Source organism: Magallana gigas, chromosome 1 (assembly GCF_963853765.1).
Source record: "Magallana gigas chromosome 1, xbMagGiga1.1, whole genome shotgun sequence".
NCBI lineage: Eukaryota > Metazoa > Mollusca > Bivalvia > Ostreida > Ostreidae > Magallana > Magallana gigas.
The window spans coordinates 14,973,134-14,987,602 of record NC_088853.1 but is presented as its reverse complement, the minus strand read 5'-3'; the positions used below and the strand labels follow the sequence as shown (position 1 = coordinate 14,987,602).

Below are 14,469 nucleotides of genomic sequence, written 5' to 3'. Positions count from 1 at the left end.
AAAATTTCAGGGATAGTAGATGAATGTCTGTAGATGATCCTATTTATTTGATAATTTGAAAAATGCACAAGGCGGCGAAGCTCGTCCGAGCTCAAAAATTGGCACCAATTTTTTAAAGGAAATTCTCGCACATTTTTGGCCCTAGCTTTTAATATGTAAATATTTTGTTAAGACATGTAATGCAAAAGTTGAAAAGATTAACTAGGACTTTCGTTTGATTTCAAGAAAAAGGGGCTGGCCCTTCAAATAAGGGGCCAAAAGGGCTCAAAAGTTTTTTTGCAATAACTCTTTACTGAAAAATAATTTGTTATCAATTATAGAACCAAAAGTGTTCATTGTACATCTTTTTATTTGCACAGCACCATACATAAGTCATATGCTACGTAATTAGGGGCCAGAAGTCCAAAATTTTGATCTTTAATATCTAAAAAAGGAAAAATATTTTGATAAGCATTGTAGAACAAAAAATGCTTAGAATAAAGTTTTTAACAATATGCTACCTAAATAATTTTTGTTGGTGGCCACAGTAAGGTTTTTAAGGGTCAGCCCCTAAAACACATTTGTTCAGATATCTTTAGAACGGTCAACAATTTCTGAACACTTGGTGAACAAAATGTGTTTATATTTACAAGACCTTTTATTTGATATCAAGAAATAAGGGCTGGCCCCTCAAATTAGGGGCCAAGAGGGCTCTAAAGTCCTTTTAAAATAACTCTTTACTGAAAAATAATTTGTTATCAATTAAAGAAGCAAAAATGTTCATTGTACTGTTGTTTATCTAAACGTTACCATACCTAAGTCATATGATACGTAACTAGGGGTTTCAAGGGGCCAGATGTCCAAAACTTTTATCATTAATATCTAGAAGAGAAGAAATATTTTGAAAGCATTGTAGAAGAAAAGCTGCTCAAAATAATGTTATTAATGATGTGAAATCTAAAAAAATTTTGTTGGTGGCCCCAGTAAAGAGTTAAAGGGTCGGCCCCTAAAACAGAGTTGTTCGGATATCTCTAGAACGGTTAGCAATTCGTGAATGCCTGTTGAAAAAAAGTTTGCTTTTTCGAGACCTTTCATTCAATATCAAGAAAAAGGGGCTGGTCCATCAAATTAGGAGCCAAAAGGGCTCCAAAGTCTTTTCATTATGACTTATTTTTTAGCAATAATTGGATATTATTCATAAAGCAAAAAAATGAGTTTTTTTTATAATTTAAAACGGAAATCCGTTTTAAAATCGGACGATGCATTACAGAGATATAGGTGTTAAAAAATTGATTTTTCCGGAAATTTTGATTCCACATTCTTGGTTAAGCAAATACTTTTATGTTTAGAGTTGAATTAACTTAAACCCAAAATTAATCGATGATTGTGAAATAGTACTTTTACACATTGGGAATTGTATTTGCTAAGTCGTCCTTGAAATCGATAATGTTTGTTAATTCGTACTTAGAATCATTCGGATTTTGTGAACTCGTACCAAGAATGATTTGATTTGTTTTTCTTGTTGTCTTAGTTACTTATGTCTTATGGTTTAAGAATTCTTTTTTTTACAGGAACGTCAAGCTTTACTTTCGACACTAACGGAAGACCCACTCGTTGCTTTGCAACGAGCTTTGCTCTAGTCCCTTTTATTATTATTTTTCTTAAGCTTTTTTGTACAAGCGATTCCTTGAAAACGACTCGACCGATTCTCCTGAACATTTCAGATCTTGTAAATATTGCAAAAAACCTGATACATATATTTTAAGTTAAATGACGTCATTTCCGTTCGGGAGATATTGAAGTTTGAGCAATTTTTAGATTGTCTGTTTGTCCTGTTATCTCCTCCTAAACAAACAAAAATATTGAATTGTAGACGATTGTAGACGAAAGATTGTAGTTGTGTCTAAGAGCATTTATGATTGTCTGGCTTCAAAGGCATCGAAGCTCGCCTGGACCCGAAAATCGAGTTTGAAAAAATTACGTAATTTTGAATGGTTTTCTTTCTTTATCCCCTTTCTTAGAAATATTTTAACATAACATATAGAGCAAATAAAATTTATATTTACAAGAGCTTTCCTTTGATATCAAGACAAAGGGGCTGGTCTCTCAAATTAGGGGCCAAAAGGGCTCTAAAATCTTACTTCATTAGCACTTTATTGAGCAATATTTTGTAATATGTTTAAGCAGCAAAAATGTTCATCTTTCACTTATAAAACTATAAATTATAAAAATTGTTATCATGCATTACGTAATTAGGGGTTTTAAGGGACCAAAAGTCCAAGACTTTGATCAATTATATCTCAAAAAGGACAAATATAATTTGAAAAGCAATATAGAATAAAAGATGCTTAGAATTTTTTTTTGAAACAATATTCAATCATGAAAGTTTCGTTATCTGGTCCCAATAAGGAGATAAGGGGTCGGCCCCTAAAACGTCCTATTCCAGAGAGCTCAAAAACGTTAACGAATTTCTAAACATTTATTGAACAAAATATGTTTAATATATCAAAAGACCGTTAATATGATATCAAGAAAAGGGGCTGGTCCTTCAATTTAGCGGCCAAAAGGGTTCTAAAGTCTTTCTTCAATAGCACATTACCGACAAATATTTTGTAATATGTTTAAGAAGCAAAAATGTTCATCTCACACATATTGAACTATACATTATAAAAACTTTATCATGCGTTACGTAGTTAGGGGTGAAGGGAACAGAAGTCCAAAACCTCGATCAATTATATCTCAAAAAGGACAAATATTTTGAAAAGCAATATAGAATAATGCGAAGAATGATGCTCTAGTCAATATTCAACCATCGAGATTTTGTCATATGGCCCCAATAAGGAGATAACGGGTCAGCCCCTTAAACAGTCTTTACCAAATAGCTCAAAATCGGTAACGAATTTCTAAACACTTGTTGAACAAAATATGTTTAATATGTAAAGACCTTTCATATGATGTGAAGAAAATGGGGCTGGTCCCTCAAATTAGGGCTCTAAAGGATTTATTCCATAAAACTTTTACCAGTAATATTTTGTTTAAACAGTCTTCACCAAATAGTTCAAGAATGGTAACAAATTTTTATACTCTTGTTGAACAAAATATGCTTAATATCAAAATACTTTACTTTTGATATCAAGAAAATTTAGGGGCCATAAAGGCTCTGAAGTCTTTCTTTTATAGCACTTTACTGAAAAATATTTTCTTATATGTTTAGGAGCAAAAATGTTCATCTCACGATTATTTAAGAATAAATTATAATAATTTTATCATGCGTTACGTAATTAGGGTTTTTAAGGATCCAGAAGTCCAAAACTTTTAAAACTGATATCTCAAACAGAACAAATATTTTAAAAAGATTTATTTTCAAAATCAATATAGAATAAAAAATGCTGAGAATGATGTTCCTAACAATATTCAACCATCAAAATTGTGTTTTGTTGCCCCGATAAGGAGATAAAGGGTCAGCTATCAAAGTCAATGTCATATTACCTTAAAAAAATCGCACGGAAGACCTCCTCGTTGCTCACAACGAGATCGTGTCTAGTTCTCACTATGTTTGTAGAACCATAAGCAAGAAACAATAGCGGCAATATCAAATTGTTTTGGGTTTTTCTTCAAATTGGCGTTATTATAGATATGCACCTGGTTTCTAAAACAGAGAGTAAGCTATGGACACATATTATCTAATATTATTTCTTATAAGAATTGTAATATCAAATGCTATAAAATGGCGAAATTTATACATTTCTGTCGTTTGTATTATGAAGAGGAATATTCATGTAAATATTTGCAAATACACACTGTTTTATTCATGGAATAATTCTGATTTCTGAAAAACACCAAACAGAAACAACAAGACTCACTTTTCACCTCATCTCATTTTTCACAGCCAGAGATGGCCTTATATGGTTGCTATTTTATGTTAATGTGATTGGCTTAAGTATAATTAATTGTTAACGGAGAGTACTTCATCTTATAAAGCAATTCTGATCTTTGCTAATTTCTTTGATCTTATTATTTATATTCTTTATTTCATAATGTTTTCATAATTATTCGTTAATTAATCTTATTATTTTATCTCGTTTGAAGTCACTTTTTCATAAGTTCTATGGTTGATACAACGACCTTGTCAGCAAAAGCAATCTTTGACTGGGTTGCATACTGACTGACGTTTTGCATACTAATTGTTAGACCATAACTAATCACCTAATTGTCTACGGACCTTTCTGTTTTTCCACAATTACGACTTAGAGCACACGGCCAGTGTGACCGGTCAGCAGAGGATGCTCACTCCTCCTCGGCACCTGATCCTACCTCTATCTACTTGGAGGTCTGTGTTGCTCTGCTTTGAATTTGTATTTTGTTTTATGGATTTTTGAGATGGTTCACGGTTTGTTATTGTCATTTTTTCATCTTTCTTTTAAATATGTAGAGGTTAAATACACAGGTTTCTATTTAACAATACCAATTAAACACTTAAAATTTTTAATTAGTGATTTTGGGGTGTCGAAAATTAGGAATACAATTTTGTTGCAATTTACAAAATTCCGAAAACTTCTATAAGTACCGAGTGTTTTAAAAATAAGTGATACTTTAGTTTGTTGGTTTATGTCATCAAATCTTTAACCTACTTAAAAACAAAATAAACACATGTTTTGAACGGCTTTTCTTTAACGGTCCTTTTCTGATCAAAACATGTAAATATAATTTTGTGTGAAATTATTTTATCAAAAAAAAAATATCGTTTCTAATAAACATGCAGTTGTGCGATACATTTTATGTTGAAATTCGATTTCATAGTTTTGTAAAAAGAAAACTGATATTTACCACTGTACTTAAGTCTTGTTTCTTTTTCTTATTTGTTTTTTTTTCTTAATTGCAATAGGTTGCTTTGTTTTTGTTCAATTAATTATAAAAAGGAAGTTGCTCTAACATTACAAAAATAACAAAATATAACGTTACAAATACTTAAACTCATAAACCTCACTATAAACTACTCGTTTTGCTTCTGTTTTATTAGTTAACAAACTTTTTATAAGTTGGTTTTAGATTTTAATGATAGGGAAATAATCCATACAACTTCTTTAACTCATCGACGCCACTTCTTGCATTTCTGAACAAGGCAATTAACCGATTTGGAGTTCTATTACACTCAATTAGTTCTGACCGAACATTTTGACACATTACAAAAGTGTGTCAACGATGTACATGCACTTTCAAACTATGCAATGATATATACAAACGATTGTTTCCGTCCATAATACTTAATTACATGCATTTGAAATGTACAACAAATATTAAACGTACAGAATATTTTTTAAATAATAATTGCAAAATGGTTATATAGCTCAAAATATTATAATCATTATCATTCCCATTATTTTTGAACCAGTAATTTTGTTTCTAAATGCGTTTTTGTTTTGTAAGATTGGGTTCTGATAACATACTCTAACTGAGTTGCAATTTAACTCCGCGTCCTTGAATTAAACATAATCGTTGACGAGTTTAAAACAACTTGCATGCAGTTCCAATTTAACTCATGTTCTTATGTGGACAATGTCTTTCCCCCCATATGATATTAATTACATTTTGATAAATGAACACAAATAACACTTTCCACATGCAATACTTAATAATAAATATGCATTGTACAAATATGTACAACTTTCTATCTTGAAAACTGTAGGAGGAGTTATCTGTACAATGAGGGTACTCTATTTTCAATATTTTGCCAAAATGACTAAGTTCCAAAGCTGGTGGTTTTTTTTCATAAATTATCATAAATATGCATACCGCTAATATGTACAATTGATCTGCAAAAGAACAACTTCCTATCTTGAAAACTGTAGGAGAAGTTATCCGTATAATGAGGGTACCCTATTTGCAATATTTTGCCAAAAAAAATGACCAAGTTCAAAAGCTGGTATTTTTTTCATAAATAATCATAAATATGCACACCTCTAATATGTACAATTGATCTGCAAAAGAACAACTACCTATCTTGAAAACTGTAGGGGGAGTTATCCGTACATTTTGGCAGCCGCCCTCCACCCCCCTCCCCCCCCCCCGAACACCCGTCCGCCATTTTAACCATTTTAATAACCGGATTTTTTCGTTGGAAAACCCGGTCGGTTAAAAATGATGACACGAATTCTATGTCCAATTAGACCGTAAAGGAACACAGTATCAAAACAATTTTGGGCATACATAGCATTCAGACATTAATATCATTAATACATAGCAAAAGTATTGATTACTTAAGTACAAAGGTCAACAAATAAAACTCCACTTTTTCGTGACCTAGGAAGAATAATTATTGTTGTTGACATTTCGAGTAGTCTCCCTTTTTATTCAATACAAAGCCTGTACATCGCTAAACCAAGGAAATGCTAAAATTATTTCATTTCCAAGGATATATTACAAAGTATCATATATGTCTGCTAAGTAATTCTTACTTTGTTGTCCAAAAAAATCAGGTGATGACGAGACCTAAGTAAACGTCGGCCATTTTGCGAACTCGTGTGGGGCCAACTACTGTAGTTATCTTGACAGTCATGATCATTATTTCGCTATAAGCTACATACTGCCCCTATGACATCGATGAAAACAACAAAATACAATAAAGAGAAAGTTAACGGTTTGGTCTTTTATAATGATCGATATAATCATAAATTATGTCCTCAATATATTTTGTTTTCAAATTAAAAAAAAAACAAACAAACATCAAAAATAATATTTAGAAAAAAATGTGCAAGAGTTCGGATTTCCCGAGACGACAAGGAATTATAAAGAACTATATATGATAAGGGCCTAAAATAGCCCCCTAAAATTAACATCATAATTCTTTGTTTTCTTAGTACAGATATGTATGTGATGTGTTTACATAATATTCATTTTGGTTCAAGTGCCCACAATTTAGAAATATTACATTGTAAAGACAACCTTTTCCCGCCATTTTTGCATTTTAAGCGTAAAACAGCTTGTTTTCAAGCAGTTTTTCCTTCCAAAAACATAGAGCGCATTCTTGAACAAATAAAATATTTTAATCAGAGATGTATATAGCAAAGACTAATAAGTGACAAAAATATTTTACTTGTTCAAGGATGCGCTCTATATTTCCCATCCGTAAATAGATAAGAAAAATGTCGATTTTTGGCTGATTTTGATTGAATTATAGAAATGGCATCACTTCTGACGTCATATACTGCCAGTGAGTGCAAAGAAATCAAATAAATAGATGAAAAATATATTTTATATCAATTCTTCTAAAAAATTAGTAAACATTTTATTGTAACCGAAACACTTAAAAAATGGCGCATTATGGTGGCCAAATTTAACTCTAATCATATATAGTTCTTTATATCCAAAATTCGATAAGAGTTATACAAGATAAACGTTCATAATATAAAAAATGCTTATGCAAATTAAAATTAAACCTTTTTTTGAAAGTCGATAAAAGACTGGCTTATACCCTATTCTTGTAAACAAGTATCATAAACTTAACTTAACCAATCATGGCTTTGAAGTGAGCTGTACTGTTACGTGGGCACACATTAAACTATTTTGCACCGTTTTTCTCCGCATTCAAATGCTAGCAGTCAATAAACCATGGCATCTCGGAATTTGTTTTTCCTTCTGTTCGTTGTAGGGATGATGTTTTCTCTACACCAAGTGGAAGGAAATTTGGAAAGAGACCCGGATATAGGTAGGAACACAAAAAGGAAATATTCGTTTTAAAATATTTAATTAACAACTTTTAAAGGTTTTTTCATGTGGATTATCAGTCGGGGCGGAACACAAAAAATGAGTAAATGGAAGTGATTTCTAAAATGTTAAAACTCTCCGAAAAAGAAGTTCGGCGCATGTGAGGCTATACAAAACACAACATTGTTACGTGAAAACGGGACTCTTAGCAAAATCGATCGTGCAAAGTGGAGTATTCATAATAAGGTCTTGAAATACTATAAAATGCTTTATACAGTGTGTATTTTGCAAACATACATGTATAGGTCCTTTGAATAAATTATAATAAATTTCCTTTCCTGTCAAAGTTGGCCAATTCTAGTACCGATGACGATGTCAAGAAAGATGAATAATTCAATGTTTGTTCATAAATTAATAACGATTACATATTTATTTGTGTGCTAGGATGTGAAAAAATTATAACCGTTAAGTGTGTATCCCGTTTGTATTCACTACACCTTTCTGTTGATCATACGCTGTTCGTTCAGTCGGCACTGTAACAAAACATGTATACATAATAATAAGTCGAATTCTTTTTTCAAACCATCATTCTTATTAAAAAGATAAGTACAGCATTTCAATTTTCATCTCCATAATCCAAATTTATTATTTGTAATTTTTTCTTGTTGTTTTCCGAATTATTTTAACTTTTCTTTTAAAATATAAATTTTAAAATAAACTATATCTGTATCGTTTCTTTTTTTCACGCTTGTTTTTCTTTATTTTTAATCGTATTTTAACCGTACAGGGAGGCATATTTTACATATTTACATTAGCTACAAAACAGGAGAAATTCGCAACATGGTGGTTCCAAAGACTTTGTATTCGAAGTTACCCCATTTTCGGATCCGTCTAGATTGATTATTGGTGCTTTTTTGTGGAAATAAAGATACTGAAATAACTTTTCAGAACATATTTTTATGATATCGCTGGTCATAATCTTGTTAAAAAGGTGATTTAACAAGACTCTTTATTCAAAGAATATTAATAGACACGCCTAAGAGTTAAAAAAAGTGCAATGACCATTCGGCCTTACCAAATGGGAAATATAAAGAGCCATTTTTTCTCTCGAGATCAAACGTTACAATACATATTATTTATCTGTGTTAAAACTGCGTTTAGATACTTATCTATGTCTCTGTGCATTGTCCAGACTCACTCACGCGAAATACCTGGTATCACTCTGAATATAATTTAATTGTAATTTAAAAATGTCAGAATGTTCTTAATGTTTTCTAGTTACCTGTATCTGAGTTATTACTTTGTACACATGCATATTTCAAACCAACAACGAATCATACTACTTCAATTTGTTTTCCTTTGAGTAAATTTTATTTCTCTTCAATAGCTGCTGCTCGAGTACATGGTATGATGTACGTGGAGACTCTTTCCCATGTAAGTCCAAGACCATGGTTTATGCCAAGGCCAAGGCAAAGACCAAGACCAAGGCCATGGTTTAGAGCAAGGCCAAGGCCAAGATCAAGGCCAAGATCAAGACCCAGGGACCGCCATCGTTCATATTAAACAAACAAGCGTCATCGTGTGAATATAAAATATACTGGATTTAGTGACAAATACAATTTTGTTCTGTTTTATGTTGGATAAATCATAAGTATTTGAGGTATACTTACATAAATAAAATGTAAACAAACACATTATGTTTGAACTATGTACTATGGTAAGTTGAATTAAACATATAAAAGTGTTGGTTCAGGTGTGTATATCAATGACATTGATTTCTGGAACTGTACATGTACATCAACTTTATTTTGAAAGTACATCAACAAATAAATGAATAAATAATTATATCAAAATAATATAAGTAGAAGACATCTAAACAAAGGCATACAATTAATTTGAATAATATGTCATTGATTATGTTTTACTCTACGTAAAGGGCAATGTCTCTTACATAATTTTCTATTATTTTGAGTATACCTTTCATCCGTACATATCAATAAGTACAATAAACATATTTTATGTTTACAATCATGCGACCGTCAAACAATAAACACGAGTGGAAATCATTGGGACGTCATTCGAAGTTCACACGTTAAAATCTCAGTAAAAGTTCACATAATAGAACGTTTTTGCTATTCTATAGGTTCATACAAGGAAACATATTTGCAAACGTAAATATTCGTTAAAAAACGTTTTTGCATTTCCATAGGTTCATATAGGGAAACATTTATATTTGCAAATGGTAATATATGAACATATACAGTATTCTAACTTAAAGATCAATGAATATCATTTTGTTATCTACAAAGAACTTCTAAAGAAAAATATATAGGTTAACTAGAGCAAAGTTCGTTGCAAAGCAACGAGTGGGTCTTTCATAAGTGTCAAAAGTTAAGCTATAAGTACCTGTAAGAAGCAGAGTTACTAAAAAATAACAGGAGTAACTTAAACAAAAAAAAGTCAAATATTTCTTGGTACTAGTTAACATAATCCGAATAGTTTTGCAAAAAGATGACGTCACAATACAAATTAAACGCTGCGCGAAAACGTGTGTACTCGATCTGTACTCGGCCTCGTCAATCAACACCTTAAACAAACAACTGGTAATGGTCATGAAGATGGCAATGTAGACTTGGTGGCAACAGAGTTCCTCCTTGTTGTTGAGTTTTCACTTTAAGAATTAGAGTTTATGTATCTACATCATATGAGGATGCCATCCAAACACTGGATGATGCATTTTCGATTGAAAGAAAACAAAAAACATGTCACACATATATTTGAATTCCACCATCAGCTGAATATGTCACTTTATCTCACAAAACAAAACAACCAAACTGAAAAGGTGTTATTGACTATACAGAAAATCCAAAAGAAAAGTGTATTGGTGCTGTGCCTAGCGCCGTAAAAATTCCCATTTAAGACTTCTTAACTCTTTCCATCAAAACCGACCTAAATACAGAGTTCCTCTTTAACCAGTGCAAAAAACGTGCGCTCTCATTCCCGGAAACAGTAAAAATTTGATACAATAACGGTCCACTTATAACTTACCAATTTACTCGATTTATGGCTGACTTTTCAAAAGAATCTAATTGCTCCCGACCAGGCTTGAGGTAATGCTAAATGTAATGGTAATGCATTGCAATGCATTACATGTTTTCAAAGTAATGCTAGTAATGTGTAATGCCAAAAAATTAGCATTACAAGTAATGGTAATGTAATTCATTACTTTCCAAAATTTAGTGTAATGCTGGCATTACATGGCATTACTTTGCATTACTATGCTTATTTATGCATGTTCACTTTAAAAAATGTGATGAATAAATGAATAGCTGAAATTGAATTTGATTAACCTTATTATAAAGAAGAAAGAAATAATTCTTAAAATAGAAATGTTTTAGTTGTATTAAAAAAGATTTATAAAATTTCATTTTTAAATTGTTCATACTACTAGACATAACAACACAGTTTCATAATATTTTTATGAGTGTGGTTTTTAATAGTTTTAAATCATTTAAAAAATTTACTCCAATTAGTTTGCACTTCAATAAAGATGTGTCAACAACACACTATGCCCCCAGGATAAACTAATCAAAACAATCTATTGTTATAAGGAGTGCTAAACACCCCAATCAACTTCCCTATGCGATGTCCCAATAGAATAGGGGACAGACATGCACCTTTAAGGGCAAAATGAATGCACTGTCCATCCATGATGAAAATCAAAATCACTTCCAATATTATAACCCATTGAAAATAATTTTACTCTCTCTCTCTCTCTCTCTCTCTCTCTCTCTCTCTCTCTCTCTCTCTCTCTCTGTTGTACATGTATATTAAGTACAATAGTTTGGACAGATAGACAATACAAGATTCATGTATTTTTTCTATTTTTTCACTTAATATCCTAAGATAAAGATTGTCAAACAATCTTTCAGTCCCAGCTTCCACTGCACCTGTAGAACATTTATTTAGTATAGCTGGGAAGATTTTCAAACAATAGGATGCAGTTAAAAGATGAAACCTTTGAAACTTTGCTCATAACTTGCAACAGCAATCCTTTGTCTTAAAGTGTGCTCAGCATAAAGAAATCCGATTAAAATATATTAAGAAATATAACTGGGAAAAACCCTCTGTCTATAAATTAATACAATTGAGTGTCCAAAATTATAAAGATTTGTAGCATCTTGGCAAATATTTCTATTTAGCTTTTTAATAACCGCAACATTATTCCATAAATTGATTTCTGTGATGCACAAATTCTGTGTCTCTATATCATATCTGACATTGTATCATGCCAAATGTCTATAAACATCTTTTTACTTATGGAATATGTTGTTCATAATGTCACAAGATTATTATATATTGAGCAAATAAGGAATTACTCTTGTATATATAGTCATTGAATTTGAACCTGATACTGAACATGAACCTGTAGATATGTTAAATAGTGTTTTATATTTGAAACATTTGCAAAAACTCTTTATTAAGGTCTTCCGTTTCCAACGGAAGACCTTATACTGATTCTGATGGTTTTTCTTCATTATTATTTTTCTTCTTCTAGACGTTTTTAAAACCTCAATAACTTATTTGTTTGTCATCCGATTTCATTCAAATTTTCACGATATATTGTAAATTGAATTAGGTTTCAAGAGCACAATAAAATTTGAAAAAGCAATTTCCGGTTTTGAGTTATTCCCCTTTTTCTAAAATTTTAGGGGCATTAGTTTCCAGACAAAGGCTCCGAAATGGTCCGTAGCAAATAATTTATAGTTAAAAATCTTTATTATTGACAATTTGAATATTGTCTTCTGATTTTTATATTCTAGTTTTTTCCAATCATTCCACTCGAATTATTCAATCGAAATCTATGTTTTAAAAATAGCAAAATTTTTCTCATGTTTTAGCTTCGTAACTTTTTAGTTTGAAATATTTCCTAAATACATATAGAACAAAAGTTGTGCATAATGTTAAGGGCTTTCATTTGACTCCAATAAAAAAGGACTGGCCCCTTAAATTAAGGGCCAGTAGCCCTTAAAAGATTTTGCTTAATAACTCAAAAACGGTTAGGATTTCGATATGACTGTTGCTGGAAAAGTTGTTTGTTGGGATCTCATAAAGGTCGTTACAATGTTATTTTGTAAGTGATTTGTGTAGTATGAGTGTAAAAAGCTTTACATGTTAACATGTACCTGTTTTCATTTAGCAAGTTAACGAAAGTCTTTGCGCGTAAAACTTGCAAAAAGCTACCACAGAAAGTATGATGGTTTATACAGGAGGCTTTAATTCATGAGAAAAAAAATTAAAACACATGCTTTTTTTTTTTATAGAAGTTAAAGTCATTGTTGTTTAGTTCTTATAGTGCATTATCCTTAAAGACGTGAATAGAAAAACAAAACATTCTTTTTCTTTTCTAGTAAAACACAAAATACTTATTGAAAAAAATTCTATGCATTACATTTTAGTTATCATACTGCATGCATTTAAAATCAACCTTGAATCAGAGCTGTGTGCGTATCATTACGTAAGCTATCCCTCGCCGACGGCCGAGAAAATCGGTCACCATGGTCGCGGCTGGACTACCTAGCGGTCAGCGGTTATCTAATACACGAGAGTTGCGTCTCTCATATATGAGTTAATTTAGGTGCGAACTGAAGAATTGTTTCAGTTTTGATTACACATAAAGGTTTATTCTTCAATTGGATTAAACGATAGGGTGTCAATTAAGAAATCGTTCAGTTAATTAATTAAAGCAATGCCATTCTCAATCTAATGCAATATCAGACATATATATCAATTGTGGGTTTTAAGTAAAAAAAGAATTTCTATTTGATAGATTTTAGTCATTAAATTGCAAACTTTTCGAATCTTCCTAGGTTCTGAGCTGTGCGTGTGTATGCGTTAAAACTTTATGTTATCTATCCTTCGCCCGCGGCCAAGGAAATCATCCACGGCTGCACTACCTAGCGGTAAACGGTTATCTCATACATAAGATTCGCACCCGCACACTTACATGAATATGAACGTGTTTGAGTTTATATAGCCGTAAATGCACTGTACACTGTTTTATTTTTACGTTATAAAAGTTTGTTCATTTTATATTAAATTAAATTAAACATTGGGGGGTAAATTAAAAAGTCGTTCTGAAAATTAATAAAAGCGATATTACTCCAAATCGGAAATACTCGTCAGACATATTTGAATGGTTGGTTTGTAAGTCTTAAATGTTTTAAAAATTGTACAAATAATGTTTTCAGTCAACAAAAAACCCCCACAAATATTAAAACCTTTAAATAATGATCATCCCTCGCACATGGCCGAGGAGATCCCGCGCAAGTGACCTCTACATGTACCTTATCACGCGTGCATGTTTGGTATTTTGTACGAACGCAACTATTTTTATTACGTTTTTAACTATTATATTGGTTTCAGGTGAACAGATAAATTTATTTTACTCGTACAGTTGATTTAGCATTGATTTATACGACAGCGTACAAGGCAGTTAAAAAAATAAAATCAAATTATGATCAAGGTTCCATGTTTGCGGGAGGTGCTGACACGATAAAAAAATGCCCTGAATTGAGGCATTCAGTGATTATTTTAAAGAATATTCACATGAATTTGAAACAAGTTTTGTTTAGATTCTATCGGTCACATATTAATAACTTCTGTAGTGTTTCTACATGGTCGTTCGTTTCATTGTGAAAACGAACTTATTTCTGTGTTGCCCTCCCACCGCCCCGCTGCCAAGTGCTCTTTTTTTTCAAATTCCAGATCAGTCGAAAATCATTT

At 31.6% G+C, this 14,469-nt stretch overlaps 1 long non-coding RNA gene across 1 annotated transcript; it reads left to right on the top strand.

The window, feature by feature from the left end:
- The first annotated feature begins 7,544 nt into the window (after positions 1–7,544).
- On the top strand, positions 7,545–9,377 carry LOC117687648 (uncharacterized). Its single transcript, XR_004600498.2, has 2 exons — positions 7,545–7,684; positions 9,071–9,377. It is a non-coding gene; the product is annotated as an uncharacterized lncRNA (long non-coding RNA).
- The last annotated feature ends 5,092 nt before the right edge of the window (positions 9,378–14,469 follow it).